Below are 6704 nucleotides of genomic sequence, written 5' to 3'. Positions count from 1 at the left end.
TATATATATATATATATATATATATATATATATATGTATATATATATATTTGCAGTACGATGAGATATTACATATACACATAAATACGCCTACGCGCGCGCGCCTTCTCATTGTCACGTTCTTTTTAACACGTTCTCTTCTCGGTCTCGTCTTTTGTTTCGCATAAATTTGTTATTACTCTACAACTCCCATTCGTAAGTAATATATAATATGCAAACTTTTTGAGTATATTACATTTTATCAATTTGGAATTTATAGTCCACGAGTCTCATAAATTTGTTTTTACAGTCAACAGACTCTAAATTAAATCAACGATCTTATCATGTTGACATGAAAGCTTTCTAAATAGATTTATATTTTTTTTTTTTCTAGCTTAAACACTTGTACAAATATACTTACTTATTGGTAAGATTTATATAATAAATCAACTATTAAGCAAATATGTATATGTGTACATCGCTAATTTGCTATAATATCAACATAATTAAAAAAATTAATTTTTATTTTTATATTTGCTTACAAAAAAAAATTATGGAAAAAGGAAAGAATATATTTTTATTCTTCTATAACCTTATCATACAAGGTCGGATCACTAATAACCAACCGATTTTTGTTCGAGTCTTTCAATAATTATAAATTATACTACATTTTATTATTTTCCAAAATGAAGTTTCAATATTTATTCTATAGAAGGTTGAAAGTATATTGATGAATTTTTAGAGATTTTTTTAATCATTTAGAATAAGTGAGAAAAAAACGGATGGATTCTAGTAACCCATGTTTGATTAAGGCACCAAATTGTACTTTGTATTGTAAGGGTTTATTATATTGCTACATTAAAATTAATTGTCATACTAAAATTGATCATTCAAGTAAACTGAACAATTCAAAATTAATATTACAAAACAATTTTGTTAATTCAAAGCATTAAAACTTATTTTCTGAAAACTTTGTTTTTTGAATTATGTCGTTATTGTTGCAAAGTGATATACATGTATATTTTCTAAATATGATTTATTATATATACACGTGTGCATACATACACAGAGAATGTTTAAAAAATAAAAAGGTACTCAGGAGATAATTGGAACCCAATTGGGGTTTTCAATTTTCCATTGGAAAAAGAAAAAAAAGAAAAAAGTTGATATGAACATAAACTCGGAAATACGTTTATTTTTTAGTTATCTTTGTGTTAAAATTTGAAATTGCTTTACTTTCGAATTTTTTTGTTAAAAATTGAAAGGAAAGATTTTTATGGGGATTTTATAACATAATTAAAGAGTCAAAAGTTGCGGAGTGCCTTAGCAATATCCAGGATTGCAGCCCTCTCCATTAATATTTCTACATGGAACTCTATCTCTCACGTGGAAGCAGCTTGCTTAATATCTCTTGGAAGAGATCTCAGGATCTTTTAGATTAACGCATATCTATGTCTATATCAATTTTTATTCTTTATATCAACTTTTTTATTCTTATTCCTGAATCACCTTCCGAAATCCCGAGCGATTGGCCTTCATTTTAAACTTTCTGTGCGTGCACATATATACATAAAAAGTCACATTTGTTAAAAATAGATTTTGTAAAGTGTCTGCTACAAAGGTGAAAGGATGGAGATAAAATAAATAAATTTCTGTTTGCTATAAGAAAAGACTTATTTCGATCCTTTTAAAATACACTGAATATTTTTTCATGGCTTTAAACAAATAAAACTAGAATATTTACGATTCAAAAATTATAAGTCTACATATATATAAGTTACACTTTTTAAATAAAAATCAACCCATTTTAGCTATTCTATTCGATAAAAAGCAAGGTTGGTAGTAACTAATTAATAAGTTAAAAGTTAAATGAAAAATTTAAATAATTTAATTAGTTAATTTCAAATGAATTAATTTTTAATTTAATTTAGTTATTTTTTAATTTTAATTTATTAATGTTTTACTTTTTTTAACTTAAATTTCTTTATTTGTAAATGCCAATATTTTTTTTTATAAAATCTTAAATATTAAAAAATTAGTTTGGAAAAAACTCAGTAATTGTGTGATAGACGCATCATTCCTAGTGCCCAAGGATAAACGTGAGTTGGATCTACATTTAGAAAATGCTATCAATGCTATTATGTCATGCTATTCTTTTCTTTACACCTAATGAACGATAGAATAAAAACTTTATTTTTATGTATAATTTTCAAAAACTGTGCAACCAACAAGATTGCTTATATTTTTAAAAATTACATTTATTTTTCTTTTGTTACATAAATATTAAAATGTGAAATTATCTATTTTAAGATATTAAAAATCAATTTTTATTATGTAAGAAATATCTTTGTTATTTCATATAATTCATAATAAAATATTAAATATATCCGATGATATCGTAATTGTTTTGTTATTTAAAATAATCTGATTTTAAAAAAGTTAAGATAGATTTTATTTAATAAAAATGTTTTTCAAAATTAACTTTACTTGACTTCAGTTAAATTAAATCTTAACATAACTTTAATTGAGTTTTTTGTTTATTCAACTTATAACTCAACTAAATTAATTTTATAAATCATTAACTTTAACTTAGTTAAAAAAACATGAATCTACCCCCTTATAAAAAGATTATTGATTCGATATCTGGTATGTGTAATAGTTTTTGTATATTTGTTTTGTTGTTGCCTTTCCTGATGAAAAAAATTCTCATAATAAAAATCTCAGTGTTAAGAATTTGTAAGTTTATGACTGATACTTTTTAAGTTTATGAAGATTCCTTAAGGCTCTTGAGTAGTCACAGCCATATTGAATCGTGACATCAGAAACGAAACCAGCACGTTAATTTTTATTGTGTCAGTTGTAAATTAAAACATTTTAAAACAATTGTAAAAATGGACGAAAGTTATGTTTATCCTCCTTGACAGTCATTAAATAACCGTGAATAAAAAAGACATGTGAAGTGATTTTATTCAATGCACATACGTAGCTTATTTTTACTTGCATGAGCTTTTCACTTTTTACGATTATTTGACTGAGTATCAAATAAAGCGGGATAAGCATAGTTTTGGTCTATTTTTATAAATGTTTTAAAACGATTTCATTTTGTTTTATCCAAATTCTTCATTTACAAATGGCACGTAACAAAAATTAACTAATTGTCATTTCTCGCTTCTAACATCATGATTCAATATGGCTGTAGTTACTTAAGAGCCTTAAGCTAGATTTTATGAAGTTTTTTTTTCTCTCCAAAAGTATGACAATATTCAAGTTAATTTCAAAATTTACATAAGTTGAGTCTAGAAAGATGTAAACTTTCTCAGTATTTCTGAAAAGTGAGATATGTGAAGTTAACATCCCAGCTATAGTATTCAGGAGTTCTGATTAATTCCCGGTTCCTTTTGACGAGGTAAAGAGTTCTATATATTGGGAGTACAAATTAGTTCGGTCTCTAAAGATTGCTCCAGCTGTTGTGAATGGTTCATAGTGACAGCTGATTTTGGTAGTTTCAGAGAGGTTAAATATCTGCTAATAATATTCAGTTTATATCGCTTTGAATTTTATATAAAAACCTTGATTTGTGTTTGAAATGTCGAATTTTGTGTTAACCAAGCAGCATTTGCGGGAAGTTTGATTTTCTGCTTTAATTGGAATGGTGGCTGAAGCCCATCGAATGCTTGTCGAAGTTTATGGTGACACTGTTCCAACTGATAAATCATGTAGAGAATGATTTCGACGTTTCAAGGATAGAAATTTCAGCATTGAAGACAACCCTCGCTCTGGACAGCCAAAAAAATTCGAAGACAAAGAATTAGAGGCATTACTCGAAAAAGATCAGAGTCAAACGCAAGAGGAGCTTGCAGAATCATTAAGGGTCTCAACAAGCCGTTTCTGTACGATTGAGAGCCATGAGAATGATTCAAAAACAAGGAAATTAAGTGCCTTATGAACTGAAACCGAGAGATGTTGAAAGATGATTTTTCACTTGTGAACAGCTGATTCAACAGAGAAAAGGTTTTTCGGATTGTGACTGGAGATGAGAAGTGGATATTCTACGACAATCCCAAGAAGAAAAAATATTACGCTAAGGTTATCAATCGTCAATCGTTGCCATCGACCTCAACATCAACACCACGGCCGAACATTCATGGTTTGAAGATCATGCTCTGTATCTGGTGAGACCAAAAGGGTTTTGTTTACTATGAGCTGCTGAAACCTGGCGATTCCATTACGGGCGATCAGTATCGGCTACAATTGATTCGTTTGAGCCGTGCATTGCGAGAAAAACGGCCGAAATACGAGCAAAGACATGATAAAGTTATTCTTCTTCATGACGCTCGGTCTCATGTCGCTAAAGTCATAAAAAAATATTTGGAAACGCACAAATGAGATTTTACCGCACCCGCCGTATTACTCCTTCTGATTACTTCTGGTTGTTCCAAAGGATGCAGCAAGTCACTTCTTTCGCAGAAATCGAAAATTGCTAGCTCCAAAAGCGCCTCCAAAGACGAGTCATTTTTTCGAAATGGAATTCGAAAATTGCCTGAGAGATGGGAAAAAGTAGTAGGTAGCGATGGACAATACTTTAATTGATCTGTTCATTTATTTTGTTTTGAAATAAATTCATAAAAAACGGACCGAACTAATTTGTACTCCCAATAATTTATAAGAAGAGCTTAATAATTATTTTAAAATAATTTTTAAAAATGAGCTGCTAACTTCTCAGCGAAATTCGAGATCGAATACTTCTGAGCAGCTTAATAGCTCTATTTTGTGAATATCTAGAGTTCCTGATATATAAAAAACAATTTTGATACACAAAAAAATTTATAAAAAAAAATTTTTTTATAAAGTAGTTCTGTGTCTGTGACACGTTAATTATTATTCTAACAATTTCGAAAAGTTCTCAGCGATTAAAACCAACATAGACTCAAAAATAAAAGAGATATATATATACTTAACGAAATTTGAAAAATCGGTTGCAGAAGTGCGTATTTCCTTATGTAGTCCAATCGCTTTTTCACCTAATACTTTTCGACAGAATTCGTCGAGAACTACACAGAACTCTAATCAGAAATACTAGAACTCTTAAAAAAATTTTCGATGTCAGATTTAGAAAATTTTCAATGATAGAGTTCAAATGTCTTCATATCTTAAAAACTATTGGCCCAATCGCTTTTTTACCTAATACTTTTCGTTAGGTTTTGTCGAGAACTGCCCAGAACGCCAATCAGAACTCTCAAAAAATTTTCAATAAATTTTTTCAAAAAAAATTTTTTTTGTAATAAATTTTCTTGTTATGTCAAAATTGTTTTTTATGTATCAGGAACTCTAGATATTCACAAAATAGAGCAGCTATTAAGTTGCTCAGAATAATTCGATCTCGAATTTTGCTGAGAAATTAGCACTCCATTTTTTAAAAATTATTTTAAAATTGTTATTAAATAAATCTCGCATTAAAAAATACAGAGAACTCTTCGTCTCGTTAAAAGGAAGCAGGAACTCTAATCAGAACTATTGTATCTAAAAATTGATTTTTCAAAAATTTTTTATTTTTTATTTTTCAAAAATTTTTTTTTATGCATCAGGAACTCTAGAAATGAAGCTATTGAGTTGCTCAGAACTATTTGATCTAAATTTTCGATGAGAAATTAGCACCCCATTTTTAAAAAATTATTTAAAAATAATTATTAAGCGAAACTCTTGTTATAAATTATATAGAACTCTTTGTCTTGTCAAAAGGAAACGGGAACTCTAATCAGAACTCCTGAGTGCTATAATGGGGTGCTAACTTCACATATCCTGAAAAATGTTGCAATTCGTATAAAAAAATCTGAGAACATTTCTAAAAAATTAGAAAATTAGAAAATTTTGAAAAATTTTAATGAAATTTACATAAAAATCCTGAAAAATTTTATTTCTCCTGAAGAATCCTGAAAAAATTGTTATCAAGTCTGAACTGTATATTAGAATTTCTCTTATCGTTTTCGCTAAATTTCAAACATATACTTTTATTTCAAAACAGAGTACACACTAATCTATTTAAAAAACATAGACCTAATGCGCTGTTGATAAAAACGCAAATAATAATGTAGCAACATTTGTCAACAAAATATTAGAGATAAAACAATAAATAATTTTTGATTAATTATATAACAGTGATATACATATACCAACGTACATTGGTTGTATACATTATTGGCTGTACATGGTCTCTTGACTCCTATTATAAAACTACAAAATATGTGATCTACATCATAATATGCTAAAAAATTGATCAATTACCAATTAGTCAAATATGAAAAAAAATAATCGATTGTGATTAGTCAATTCTTATGACTTTACATTACCTCTTAAAGCAAGGTTGTAAAAGCAAGGTTGTAAACCTGAATCCTAGACTAACAGCATATTAATGATAAAAATCGAGCAGACTTCGATATACTTGCTATATAATTCAATGCAGATTTATGATCGATATTGCAACAGGATTATCGAATGCAGATTTTGCTTTATATACATTTCTATTAATTTATATCGGCTTTATTAACGAAACACGAACTTAGTGCAGATATGATTGATGATAATCAATTGCTAAATTCTTTTCAATCAAGCTAGATCATTTCTTCTAATTCGCTAGCATGATGCCAACAATTTGTTTACTTGGTAAATATGGTATATTGTATGTATTTAATATATATATATATATATATATATATATATATATAGTAG

This window comes from Atta cephalotes, assembly GCF_000143395.1.
Source record: "Atta cephalotes unplaced genomic scaffold scaffold00024, whole genome shotgun sequence".
In the NCBI taxonomy this organism is placed as follows: domain Eukaryota; kingdom Metazoa; phylum Arthropoda; class Insecta; order Hymenoptera; family Formicidae; genus Atta; species Atta cephalotes.
This window is presented reverse-complemented; position numbering follows the sequence as displayed.